Here is a 14,433-nt window from a genome sequence, read left to right as displayed (position 1 = left end):
CTGCTGCACATCTAGGTTCCATGGTATGACTACTGTCATACAGTGTGAGTGAAAAACGTGGGCTTCAGTTTCCGGGCCTTTGAGTCTCTGTGTTCTGCAGATCACCCTCGCTGTTCTGGATTTTGTTTCTCTTTGTGTTTCCTTAGCTAAAAATAAACACTGAATACTTGTCCCAACCTCCATATTCCCACCTCCTCTGGCATTTGGGGGAAGGGGGTCTTCCTTTTCACAGAGGTGGGTCTGTTCTGCTCTGAGGGTAGCGATTCAACACAGGCAGGTAGATGGGAACAGGGAAGGACAGCAGAAAGAAGAGAGAGGAGGAAGTGACATCAGGAAAGGGCAGAGGGGAGGGAGAGGAAACACAGAAAAAGAGGACATGGAAGCCTTTCCCCCGGTTTTCTGTGGCAAGATTTTCACTGATGCATTAGCATCATTAATGCTCAGCCTCCTAGAAATAAACAGGAAGCTTTTTGTACAATTGACAGCTTTTCAAGTTCTTAAACTTATGCTAGTGTTGGCAGAAAGGACATGGAGCTGTCTGCAAAGTCATAGGGGTGTCGGCCATGGAAGAGCTGATCAGTGTGTGAATTCTGCATCCTCGGAGCTGTGGGGACCTGCTGAGAGTCAGCGTGTTAGAATGTATGCAGCACAGTTCATACTGTGCAGTGTTTCCAAATAACTCATCTTTCCTTTTAATAATTACTTATAAACTTTTCATTATAAAGAGATATTTTTCAGGAGTCAAATGGATTACAGTCACTAATCTGTTTTCTTAATTAGACAGCATGAAAAATCAGAAAACCAACATATATGTATATATGTATATATGTAATATATATATGTGTGTATAGTGTGTGTGTATGTATGTGTGTGTATCGCAAAAGAAGTGATTTTTATGTATTTGAATAGAAGTTTCTAGGCTGGAAATAATACATATGCTACTTATTTTATACGTGGCACTAAGAAATTAACCAGTCAGCACACTTTGTAAAAATGCCTAACAAGAAACAGGAAGACCTCAGGGACCTGGAGGAGAAGTGAAAACAGGCTCTTCCCTTTACATTCAATGTGAAAATATTTTATTTGTGCCAACAAAGCATTGCTCGTAAGACAGCTTCAGAGCTGTCACACTGCAGATAAATTTCACATCATGTCCCAACCTTGAATTTTCCCCCGAAGGTGGGATAATTTAAAAATAAGTGCGCAGAAAGCACTCTGTAACCGGGGACCTCTGAAATGAGCTGCTAACACTCCTGTCCCCAGGATCCTCCTCGGAACGTATCCATTTTCTTCTGCACTTACAAATTAATAACCTCTTTATTCCTAAAATTTCCCATTAGCAGAAGCTGCAGGTATAAGAGTGTTTAGAAAAGAAAATCCCGACAAAGGGGCAGCTGAAGATGCCGGAGTCGGGGTGTGGTCTGAGTGGGAGTCATCCTTGCCTGTGTGTCTGGGTCTGGGTGCTCTCACTGCCTCGTTTCCCTCCCAGGCTTCCTGAAGGATGCCTTCCAGGTTTGGACAGGGTGGCCACCTAGCACCTCTCCCATCCCTCCAAGACCCAGGGCAGGACCAAACAACAGGAAAGTACCTACTGCTGTCTTCAATTCCAGCTGCTCAGGGCAAGTTCATCTCTCCTCTTGCTGCCAGAAAAACTAGGTATTCTGTGGCCGTGCAGAGAGGATGCCCGTCAGGTCCAGAGGTACAGATTTCCACTGCATCCCGGGATCACGTTCCTGGTTTGTGACAGTGGCGATAATGAAGAGCTGGCAGCTTTGTTCACCGGTGGTTGAGGTTTGCGTGTACAACAGTCATTTGCTGCGGCAGCTTCAGCTAAAGGAAGTCTGCAATGGCTTTGAGATTTGTTTGATTGTGGTGGCTGGACTTTGTAAGTCTACAAGCAGGAGTTGAGAGGGATGTGAATAGTTAGGATGAGATGTTTGTTTGCTTGTTGTTTTAACTGTGTGGTTTTTTTCTCAAATCTTATAAAAGAAGGTTGCTTTTGTGACATATAAGTGAAAAATAGGCTGCATGACTTTGGGGAGACCTAACTTCTAAATGAAGGAACCATTTCCATCAGAGGAGGAGGGGGTAAAATGAGTTGTGTCTTGTTATCCATTCACTGGTGTCTAACCGGTAACAAAAACGTTGGCTATTTTGTATATGGTCACAGCAAATCCAGTCCCACTATAGTCTACATTCTGCCTCTAAGATGCTCCCCAACTCCTGGAAAGAAAACAGCGTGCATCCCTACCCTGGAAAGAAAATAGCGTGCATCCCTGCCCTGGAAGTTTTCGTCTGAGTTAGTGAAGTTGTTTCCCTACATTCCGTATGCTGTAAATTCCAAAGAGAAGCAGCAACTTGAAATTCCCTAGCAGTGAGACATACGATGTCCCTTCTCATTTAGAGAAAATTTAGAAACCAGTCTCCTTGTCTAATCTTTGTGGACTTTGGATAGAATTGATGTATCACTTACATTTCACCCAAAAATGCCCTAGAAAGAATTTATGGAAACATGGCCCTTTCGATTTCATGCCATCTGCATCTCTAAGCCACTTAGGAATACCCCCAAACCACGAGCCCTCCTGTCTGCATTTTTCAATTATCCGGCTGAAGCCTGAGAATGTTTATAGAGGGTGAATGGTTTCTCAAGGGTTAAGGCCAAAAATGTTTGAAGAAAATCAGCTTAAATATGTCGTACAACAAAACATGTTATTGTGGGTATTGGAGTTAGGCTATGATAATGAATTTCAGACTCAAATATTTTCTTTGATTGTCACAAAAATATGTGAGGAGCCAAGGGTTTGCTTTCAGAGTTTGGCGTGGAATTGGTGGCATTTCACTACCAGAGGCTAATTGTAAGAAAACTGTTTTCACAGCCAGAAATCCTGATAGGGCAAAGGGAGGAGAGACCCCACTCTCTGTGTGGATGGTTATTTAAAAGAAGGATGAATAATAGCTACTAGCATTTAAATACTTGTGGAAGAATGGCTCAGTGATGGATACTAGTCACCATAAATCCAGCCGTATGAGGTTAATGACACTTGCTTCTAAGACCCTCCATAGCGCTTCCCAATAGACAGGGAAATGTTCTCATTGGTCAGAAGAGGAGTACTCCATTAGATCATTAAAGAAGTCAATAATGTTGAACAGTCAAACTGGAAGAAAACACACCATTCATCCCTGTCTCCTAGTGTTTACTCACTGTCATTATTCATTACTAGGAGCCTGAGAGTTTACTGGAATTTTTTTAATTGGGTCCAGCTGCCATGCCTTGCTTAGATACCGGGCAGGATGTGAACAAGACGAACCTAAGAGAAAGATGGGCATATTGCCTGATAAAGGATTACGGTGAAGTGAAAGGCTGACCTACAGTCAGGAAATGTTAATCATTTTTACACCAAAGTGAGTGTAACGTTTCTATAGGGAAATTACTTCAATCTGGTCAGTGCAAGGAGCAGTTTGTATAATCGGATTGCAAATAAGGTTTGATCACATTCCAGCTTAATCTACTCTCTGAGCACCATTTACGCCACTAAATCAAACCCCGAGAAGCTGCCTGCACGGTTTTACAGTCATTACACCCAAGGGGCAGGGACTTGGTAATAAACAGCAAATAAATCGAAGCACTGACTTGCCCGCTACAGGGCATTTCTAATTATCCTCTAGTTTAGCTGGAAATTGCCATGCTCTCGTCACGGCCCTTTTCAGCTGCCGCCGAAGGAGAGTGATACTTCTGGGCGGAATTAACTGCAAATATGGAAAAATGTAGATTGTGCTTCCACCCACCCCCCTTCCCCGCCCCTCCTACCACTCCGCCATCTTATTGGAGGCATTTAAGAAGGCCTGAAAGAACCATTCATGGTCATCTGTCCCCCTCCTCTTGTGAGGCAGTCACAGATTCAATGTCTCTAGCCTACAGCATGTCTCACTTTGGATCCAAAGAGCCACCAGGATGGACGGGGCTGGCAGTAGTAACTTACAGACTGTCTCAAAGAGGCTGATGGAGTGATAGAGTCTCATTCCACATCCGGGCTTCTGAGCGAGTGGAGTTACCAGCCTATGGAATGTCACACTATAGAAACTGAGTCACTTAAAGTAGGTTGCAAGTGCCTTTGGGTCTCCATTGCTGAACCATCGCGATATCACCAAGGCACAGTTTGGAAGGTGTGGCCCCAGGTACTTTACGAAGGGATGACTGAACTGAGCACTGTGGGAATGTTTGGGAAATACCATCAGAAGATAAGAACTGGAAGGTGTTCAAATCCTATAATCTGTCTGGAATAAAAGCAAGATTGAAGCTGTCCTCTGCACGTGACCACAAGCACAGACATGTTATGGCCTAACACGTGTTACGGCCTAAGTTCAAGGGTGGTGACTTCAAGGTAAATATTACTTGAAATGGATGGTAGCATTGAGGTGCCTTCCTAAATGGAAAACAAATGCCTTATTGTCCAGCTTACTTTTTAAAGAGAGCCTATAACTTCCCCCAAATGCTTAGGCAGCGCTGGTCCACTTCTAGCTTCCCTCTCCCAGCCTCCACTGACTTTCCAGACTTGGGTGCAATGCTTCCCACTATGGGGATCTTGGAGTCAAGAACTACCAGCATCCTGAGTTTGTGAAGCTCTCTGGCTTCACTCCAGGTTAGACAGCACAGAATTCTGTTAAGCCCCTTGACCCCCACCCTGGCTTCTCGCCCAGCACTGCAATTATACAGACGGTTGGAGAAGGGCAATTCTCGCTCCACTCGAACACCAGAGTAACTTGGAGATGAGAAAGTTCTCTTGCACCACTGTGAAAGCCGAGGCAGCATTTCCCACAGCAGGCACCTTCACTGTCGCCACAAAGACAGACAGTGGTGGTGACGGGGGCTGAAGTGGGGCTTGGAACAGTCACTTGATGACAGTGGAGTTTCCCTGCGGGATGGTGAGAGTGTTCTGGGACTGGATGATGGTGGCAGTTACACAGCACCTTGAGCCAACAGGTCTGTTACATTGTGCACTCAAAGATGCTGAAAACGATTGCCCTGAATATCTTACCACAGTAAATGCTGCACAAAGGGTTGGGGAGACGGCTAAGTTAGTCAAGGTCTTGCTTTTGTAATCATAAGAACCTGAGTTTGATTCCTGGAACCAATATAAAAAGGCTACTAGCTGTAGTGGTGCGTTCCTATAATCCCAGCACCAGGAAGGCAGAAACAGGTGGGTTCTTTGGGCTCCCAGGCCAGCTGGCCTAGTCTAATGAGCAAGCTTCAGCCTCTGTGCAAATTATTGTTCCTCCTTTGCTGCTAATACACAATAACCGTCCATTTAGCTAAGCTTTAGAAATACACATTCTTGGGGCAAGCTGTGCATCTAGATATCACTTCTGTAGGTCCTAGATAACAGGGAGTTTGTCCACTGAATTGCTTGCAGCAGGTGGGTGATAACTATACTACACAGCAAACTTCACCTCCTCCTCCATTTAGCATGATCATCTCTTAAATGTAGAATTTTCCACGTTTCCCAGAAACCCAGCATGAGCTTCTATGGGCGAGCACTGGGACTAGAAGTGATACATGAACATGTCATAGTTGAGCATCCCCAGCTGGCTCTCCCAGCACAGTAAACTACATTACAGGAATAGTGACCGTTCTTAGTGTGCCAAAACCAGCCTCAGACGAGTCAGAGTTGAGGAGCAGAGTTCGCAGTGTACTCTTTGTGTGACCACGCCATTTTTCATCTGGGTCACTGTATCTTAGACTGATGTGTTCACTTTTCTGCTCACAGTTGTATTGTAAAGCTATGCCATTTACTGTAAGGCACCTGGAGGACCATGGAGTTCTCTGCTCATCCGCACAGACAGTGACATCACCTGAATCAACCAAAGGATCATTCTGAGTCAACACAAGAAACCTTTACGTGGGAATGCATAGATTGCTGTTGGTAGTTAAATTGTGTCCCCACACAAAGGTGTGTTTCCTTCCTAACCCAGTACCTTGGATGCATCCTTTTCAGATACAATCTAGTTAATATGATGCGAGTCCTACTCCTTTTGACTGGTGTCCTTAGAGAAGGAGAATGGTGGGGGAGATGGAGACACATGGGGGAAGCGCAGGCTGACAACAGAGTGGGCTCTGAAGCTGCAAGTCAAGGTGCCAAGAGTTGCTGGCCACCAGCAGAACGTGGACCAAACCAAAGAGAGGCTCTTGCAAGCGTCTCAGAGAAGCATGGCTCTGTTGATGCCTTATTTCAAACTTCTAGTCCTGCACTGCGGGACATATGTCTGTTGTCCTAAGGCAGCAGGATTGGGGCCCTTTGTTACCACAGCCCTAAGACACCTGTATACTGCCATTTCCCTGAGAACCCATTTGCTGTAGAAGCTGTATGAAAATAGCGTCTCCATCTTGTAGGAGAGCTCTGCTCTTCCACATTGTGTTCTTTCTTTTAGTTTTGAGGCAAATTAATTAACATGATACAGAAAGGGGAGAATGCAGACGCTGGAGCCCTCTCTGTAAGCCTTCATACTCTTTTGTCCTCCATTATTGCACTAAATTATTTAATTGGGTCCCTCTGATTGTGCTCAGTCACAGGAAAGAACACAGTCTATTGTGAGGTGCCCTACACCCATAATGTAATATCAAATTCAATTCCCATCAAAAGTGCTCGCTGCTAAAAGCCTGCTCTGCGGCTGCAGATTAATGAAGATCTGCAGTGGGCAAAGTGGTGGTCGTACAGACATCGTTTCCTCCAATAGAAAACCTATTCTTGAAGAACAATAAAAGCAGAGAGAAGCGTTAGTCTGCTTATGGATGGAAATAAATCAAAATGAATAAGAGGCTTGATGGAAGGGAGTCTGAAAGCAGAGTAAATTCTGAAAACACTGTTTCTGTTTTGTGAGGAAATTTTCCTTCTGCACGAGTGTGTAGGGGTGTGTGTGTGCATGTGTGTGTGTGTGTGTGTGTGTGTGTGTGTTTGTGTGTGTGCGCACACGCACATGTGTCTCCTTCTCTGACTCCCTCATAAAATGCTGTTGAACAGAGAATCAAAAGCTTTGGCAGGAAGAACAAATCTGAAAATTCAGTCCAGTTATAGACAATCAGGATTTTCTCATCACAGCTCACCCCAGCCTCTCTTCTTCTCCTGCCAGTGGGGAATTTGGGATTGAGTGTAAGCCTGGGGCATGGGTACCACATCCAATGAGGCAAGAATTGCAAAAATGGTGAGCATAGTACAGCCACATGTGGCAGTCAGACACTTGGATGGACTCCTGGCTGTTCCCCTTGCTCTTGGCCATTGATTTCCCCGCCTTCCTGCGTTCTCTCCCAACATCCTGAAGACCTTTTGCATAGGACTTACCCTCACCTCCCTTGCTCTGACCCTAATTTCAAGCTTCATTCTAAATTCCTTGATGAATTCCTCAACCTGATAACTTCAGCCTTCTTTAAGCTCTTCCCTTCTTAATTTCCCCACTCACATCTTATCCGTATCACACTTTCGATGTAGGTGTGTGTTAAACTACATGTGTTATCCAAGATGGTGGCCACTAGCCATGTTTGTCAGTATGTCCCTTAAATATGGTTAGACTAAACTGAGGAATACTGGTATAAATTACACATAGGGTTTTTGAAAAGTTAATACAAAAATGGCACATGTCAATGGTTTTAACATTTCGATTCTATGTCTAAATGATGCCTTAGTTAGTTTTACAGGCTTCAGTAAAATCCCATGAGGATTAATTTCCCCTTTCTCCTTTGACTCTTTAAACCGTATCACATGTAGCTCACATTTATGACTTGTGTTACATCTTCTGCTGAACATCTGGTCGTGTCAGGCAACTGAGGCTTTTGAACACCTCCATCCTTCCTAGACGGTGTCAACGGAAGCCTGTGGCCTGAGTATAAGACTGACTGCAGCATTTAAATAAGACAAGTTCATCAGGGTCCGGAGACACAGTTCAGTCAGCAAGGTGCTTGCACAAGACTGAGGACCTGAGTTCAATCCTGAGCACACACATACAATGTTGGGCATGATAGCAGATGCTTGTAATCCTAGCACTATGTAGACAGAGATAGGAGAATCCTTGGGGCTCACTAACTGAATCAGTGAGCACCACGTTCCTGTGAGAGGCCCTATCATTCCTGAAGAATAACATCTAAGATTGACCTCTGGCCTTCTTATGCTTCTCATGCAGATACACATACATGCACCCCCTCACTCATGTGCGTGAGCACGCACATGCGTGCACACACACACACACACAGTTCATCAGATGAAAGCCAAATCCCAAGCATCCTTACATGCTTCTCTCCAAGGCACACTTCTTTCTAAGGCCTGTAAAAGCTGTTCTTTGCTCTTTAGGGTGGACAGACGAGCTAGCCCCAGCTCTTCAGCCTTTCCTTTGGCTCCTTTCCCTTACCCCCATCCTCTGATTCCGATCCCATCCCCATGGTATGTATCAAAGACACATTCACACATCAGTGTGAATGACAGATTATGTGAAAGTCCAAGCTCCATCTGATTTGTCCTTTTAGCAAAGCCAGAAATCTCAGAGTTAGCTTAAAGTAAAGTGAAACTTAACAAAGCATTCGTATGCTCAGCAAGCCTCAGGGAGGAGGCACGCTTACACACCTAACCTTGAGAGGCCTGACAAGTCCCCCTGCTTTCTTGAATACTTCATTTTCTACCCAAGTGCCCTATGAATGGAACGGAAGCTTTTGCAAAGGGTTCCTGAAGAGGAGTCATGCATGGCCATCCTCCAACCAGACGCTGTTGTGCCATGATTAGTCATCACCTCTGCTTGCCTGTCCTTCTCTCTTCCTGTTCTTCAACCACCACTGAATCTTCTAGACACTATCATCCTTCTTCACGCTCCTGACCATGGCTCTCTGTCCTCATTGTTCTCATGGTCTTCACTGAGCAGCCTTACACATGGGTATCATCGCTATTTTAGATTCTAATCCATGGGAGTCTTCATCATCAAGGAGCTCCCATTTCTCAGAACATTACCTGCAGAAGAAATTCCCTTCATCGGCAACCCAGACCTTCCGTTGCCCTGAACAGTCTGGCTCCACTGCTTTGTCTTTGGGAGCACCCTGCCTTTCCATCCTTCCCTGCTCTGCAGAGTAGCTGCCTTCATTAGCCTCATCCCTCATCCCCACCCTACTTTATCACCCTGCTTTTCTATCCATCCCTGCTCTGCAGAGTAGCTGCCTTCATTGGCCTCATCCCTACCCTGCTTGACTCTGTGCTACGTTCTGACCATAGACCCCTTCCCGCCCACTGAAGCCTCTGTTCCTTCGACCTTCTACTGGACCACCTTTCCATCCTGACAGTGTCACTGTTCTCGGGCAAGCACACTGAAGATTTTAGTTAGGAGAATGCTGTTTATTTAATGTGACCTACCAGTATCTCAGCTACTTACTGATTTAGACTTGACAGAATGTGAACTTACTTCTCCTCTCACTTGGCAGCTGACAAACCTTTGAGCTCTCTTCACTGGCTTCTAATTGCATTTTGACCCAAGCCTTTTCCTGTCTGAAATTACAGAGTGCTTGTAACCTCAGGCCCCTGTCCAAACGAATGCACCCCCTGCAGAGAAAACCAGGACCATTCAATTCCAACTTCTCTCAATTCCTCATCTCCACCTCAGTCCTCCATCTTTGTATCACAACAGTTACCTCTGCCCTTCTTTGCTGGGAAGGACTCTTCTTCCTGTAGAGAATGGCACTGTTCCCACTCCTTATGCAGACATGCTGTCAGGACCTCATTCTTTGCCTAGCATCTTTAATCTCTCCCTCTTCTCTGGCTCTTTCTGCTCTGCCTATTTAATTCTAAAAAATCCTTTGGTAATGTTTCCACTCTTAAAATTCTTTCATTGTTTAATGTCCTTAAAAAGTGTCCCATGCTCACTTCCATGTCTCCTATTGAGATCTAGAAATGTCTTTGAAGATGGCTTCCTTTTCAAATCCATTGACTCCAGAGACTTCATGTCACTCTACCTCAGTACAGCCTTGGCCATCCTTGATCTTTAGTCTTTTCCTGAGTATAAACCACTTTAAACTTCACCACTCACCCCAGTCATCTCTGCATGACTACAGTGTCTATGCAGTAGCTACTCTCACATAGTTGTGACTGAAATGCCTGACCTAAGCAGCTGTAGAAAAGAAAGACTTGTTTTGATGGTGGGTCCAAGGTTTCAGTCCCTGGTTTCCTGGCCCCATGAGCTTGGGCAGAATATCATGGTGACAAAAGCAAATGGAGGAGGCTGTTTCCTTTGTGGATATAACCTTCAAAGCACACCCTAGTGGCCTACTTTCTCCAACTAAGCTAAGTTCCCACAGCATCCCTGGATGGAACCACATGTATAACACTGGAGTCAATGGGGAACATTTTATATTTGAGTCCTATCTTAGTCAGGGGTCCTATTGCTGTGAAGAGACACCATGACCACAGCAACTCATTTAATGGCCTAGCTTATAGTTTCAGGGGTTTGGTCCACTATCATCATGGTAGGAAGCATGGTGGCATACAGGCAGACATGGTGCTGGAGAAGGAGCCAAGAGTTCTATATCTTGGTCCTCAGACCACAGGAAGTGAACTCTGTGCCACACTGGGCATGGCTTGAGCATAGGAGACCTCAAAGCCTGCCCCATACTGACACATTTCCTGCAACAAGGCCACACCTCCTAATAGTGCCAATCCCTATGAGGGTCATTTTCTTTCTTTCTTTTTTTTTTTTTTTTTTTTTTTTTTTTTTTTTTTTTTTTGGTTTTTTGAGACAGGGTTTCTCTGTGTAGTTTTGGTGCCTTTCCTGGAACTCACTCTGTAGACCAGGCTGGCCTCGAACTCACAGAGATCCACCTGGCTCTGCCTCCCGAGTGCTGGGATTAAAGGTGTGTGCCACCACCGCCCGGCAGTCATTTTCTTTTAAACCACCACATTCAATCCCCTGGTCCCCACAGTCTGGTACCCATATTAAAATGCAAAAAGATATTCAGTCCAATTTCAGAAGTCCCCATAGTCTGTAACAGTCCCAAACTTATTTAAAAGGCTAAAGTTCAAAGTCTCTTTTGAAATTAATGCAATTTATCTCCTATAAAATCAAAATAAAAAAGCAGATCAATACTTCCGACATATAATCGCTCAGAATAGGCATTGCCATTCCAAAACATAGGGAAGGGAGCATAGAAATACTGGACCAAAGCAAGACCAAAAACCAGCTGGGCAAACTTCAAACTCTGCATCTCCATGTCTGATGTCAAAAATCTCTTCAGATCTCCAACTCTTCTCAGCTTTGTTGACTGCAATACACTTCTTTTGCTTGGTCTGTTTCCACTCCATGTTAGGCACTCTCCTCAGGAGGTAACCCCTTACCACCCACTCTAGCATCTCCAACATCTTGGGGTCTTCAAGGCAATCCAGAATTCACCTTCACAGCTTCATACTATGATCTCTCTATGCCTCCATTCAGGGACACCCCTGCCACATGCCTGGCCTCAGAAGCTTTCCTTAGTCACAGAGCAAGATTCCAAAACCCCTTTCTTCTTTCCTTGACTCTAAACCCAGAACCACATGGCCAAAACTGACAAATTCTGCTGCTTGCTGGGGCTGAAACATGGTCCCCTTATTCAATTACATCTTCACCAGCTTTCTGTTTTTGATGTTTTCCTTCACTTGACTAAACTTGGCTGTCTTGAAACTGGATTTGTAGGCCAGGCAGGCCTCAAACTCAGAGATCCACCAGCCTCTGCCTCTGGAGTGCTGCTATTAAAGGTTTGTAACACCACACCTAGCTCTAAGCTTTTCTTTAGTTCCTTTTCACAAGTTGTAAATTTAGCTCAGTAGGATCTTACCCTGAGGTCACCACACTCTTTATTTCTTAAGCTGTTTATCTCCTTTAACACAGGACTTAGCTTCATTCTACTTCCTGGTGCTCCTTTTCTCCTCAAATTGTTCATTTTATATTTTTCCTTGCTTAGCTTGCTCCTTTTCATTATAAATCTTCATTAGCATTAACACTAATAACTACATGACAGAGTCTATAATAAGCTGTTTTGAGATTTCCTCTGCCAAAAGAATTAATCCAAATCTCTTCACTCTACCCTAAGGCAGAATCTTTAGAAAAGAGCAAAAAGCAGCCACATTCTTCACCAAAACATCACAAGAACAATCTCTAGGCAACATACTAAAATCCTTCTCCTCTGTAACCTCTTAAGTCAGGCCTTCCTCCCAGTTCAAATAACCCTCAGCACCACTGTCTTCCTACTAACATGACCCATTAAGCTGCACTTAAAGTATTCTACTGCTTTCCTAACATTTCCTAAATGTTCAAAGTCCAAATTCCTCCAAACAAAAGCATGGTCAAGCCTATCATAGCAAAACCCCACTCCTGGTACCAATTTCTGTCTTACTTAAGGTTTCTATTGTGGGGAAGATACACCATGACCATGGCAACTCTTATAAAGGAAAATATTTAGTTGGGAATGACTTATAATTTCAGAAGTTTAGCCCATTATCATCATGGTGGGAAGCATGGTGGCATTCAGGCAGACATGGTGCTAGAGAAGGAGCTGAGAATTCTATATCTTTATCTACAAGCAACAGGAAGTGAACTCTGTGCCACACTGGGCATAGCTTGAGCATAAGAGACCTTAAAGCTCACCCCTACAGTGACATACTTCTTCCAAGAAGGACATACATACTCTACAAAGCCATACCTCCTAATGATGCCACTCCCTATAGGGACCATTTTCTTTCAAACAACCACAAGTCATAATAACCACCTGTGGTTTTATGCTTCAACTTTTCTTTCTAAGAGTTCCCAAATTTCTGTTTTAAGTGGTCTATTCATACAACATTCACTCATGTTATTTGTCCACACATTCTCATACACTCATATAGTGCATAGATCTCACTTTCCATCCATAGACCTCAGTGTCTCATGGACCACTGCAAATCTCTCAACTTTTTCACCTCCAAACAGAGTCTGCCAAGCATTTTAAAGAAACTTACACCAAGAAGTATTCATTGACGTACCAAAGTTACATATCTACCATTCAAGCCCAGATTCCAAGACTTAAATTCCAACATTAATTGCAGAATATACTTCTTCATTTTATATGACAATTGTTCATGTATTCTCCTTCCTGGTGCTACAGTCTAAGCTTCTTTCAGGCAAGGTCCTGAGAATGAAACTTTCTCTTCTTATAGGAAGGAACTGGTTGAGAGGCTAGAGAGATTGCTCAGTGAATAAGAGCTCTTACAGAACACAGATTCCCAGTACCCATGTGAACAGCCAGGTTTGACCCCACTCCAGTAACTCCACAGCTTGGGAGATGGAGGCAGAAGGATCAGTAGGCTTGCTGGCTGCTAGCCCTGGTTCAGTGAGAGACCTTGTCTCAAGGGAGGAAGGTGGACAATGATAGAGCAGGATATCAGTGTCCTCCTTTACCTCCATGTGTATACACACGTGTATACAGACTTGCATATATAGGTGCACATGCACATGTTCACACACACTACATACACACATGCACAAACAATCTCATTCACATGCTCCCACATATACACACATTTAAAAAAAATAAGAACTGAGCCGGGCGGTGGTGGCGCACGCCTTTAATCCCAGCACTCGGGAGGCAGAGGCAGGCGGATCTCTGTGAGTTCGAGGCCAGCCTGGGCTACCAAGTGAGTTCCAGGAAAGGCGCAAAGCTACACAGAGAAACCCTGTCTCAAAAAAAAACAAAAAAAAAAAAAAAAAAAAAATAAGAACTGATTGTTCTTTGTCTGGAACAGCAAATCACCATCAGAACTAGATTTATACATATCCTAATAAACTGATGATAATTCTGTATCAGTAAAGTGCATTCTGAAAGCCAGCCAATCAACAATAACTTCATTCTGGTTACTATATTTCACATCAACCAATCAGAATCAGTCTTGTTGGAGTGTCAAGCAATTCCTAAACACCCTCACTCTGGGAAAATCCAACTGTCTGTAACTATTTGCATTCTTCCAAAAATCTTTATAAAACCATGTATCATCTCATATTCAGGTAGTAAGTGGATTTTCTGGGAAATCCCCATAAGAATTATGAACCATTTCTCTCACATAGTCTGGCTAATGCTCCTTCATACTTTTCATAGCTATGCCATTTGGTGTAAAAAAGCTGGAGATTATTCCAATTTAGGGTTTACTGCACCTTTGCCAAATAGAACATTCCTTTGTGTTCCATTCAGTGTTCTCACAGGGAACTCGATTTTGTCTGAATATGTGCCATGTCACCCGTTTCTTCTTGATTTCCTGGTTTATATTTCCTGAGCCTTTATTTTCAGCTGCTAGTAGTGGTTTATTTATTTATTGGCTTCGTTATTTATTTACATGTATGTGTGTGGGCATGCGCATGGCATGCTAGGTGTACATGTGAGGGTAAGAGGATTCCGCTGAATGTGAAGAT

Source organism: Peromyscus eremicus, chromosome 9, assembly GCF_949786415.1.
Source record: "Peromyscus eremicus chromosome 9, PerEre_H2_v1, whole genome shotgun sequence".
Classification (NCBI taxonomy): domain Eukaryota; kingdom Metazoa; phylum Chordata; class Mammalia; order Rodentia; family Cricetidae; genus Peromyscus; species Peromyscus eremicus.
Note: the sequence above shows the minus strand (reverse complement) of the source record.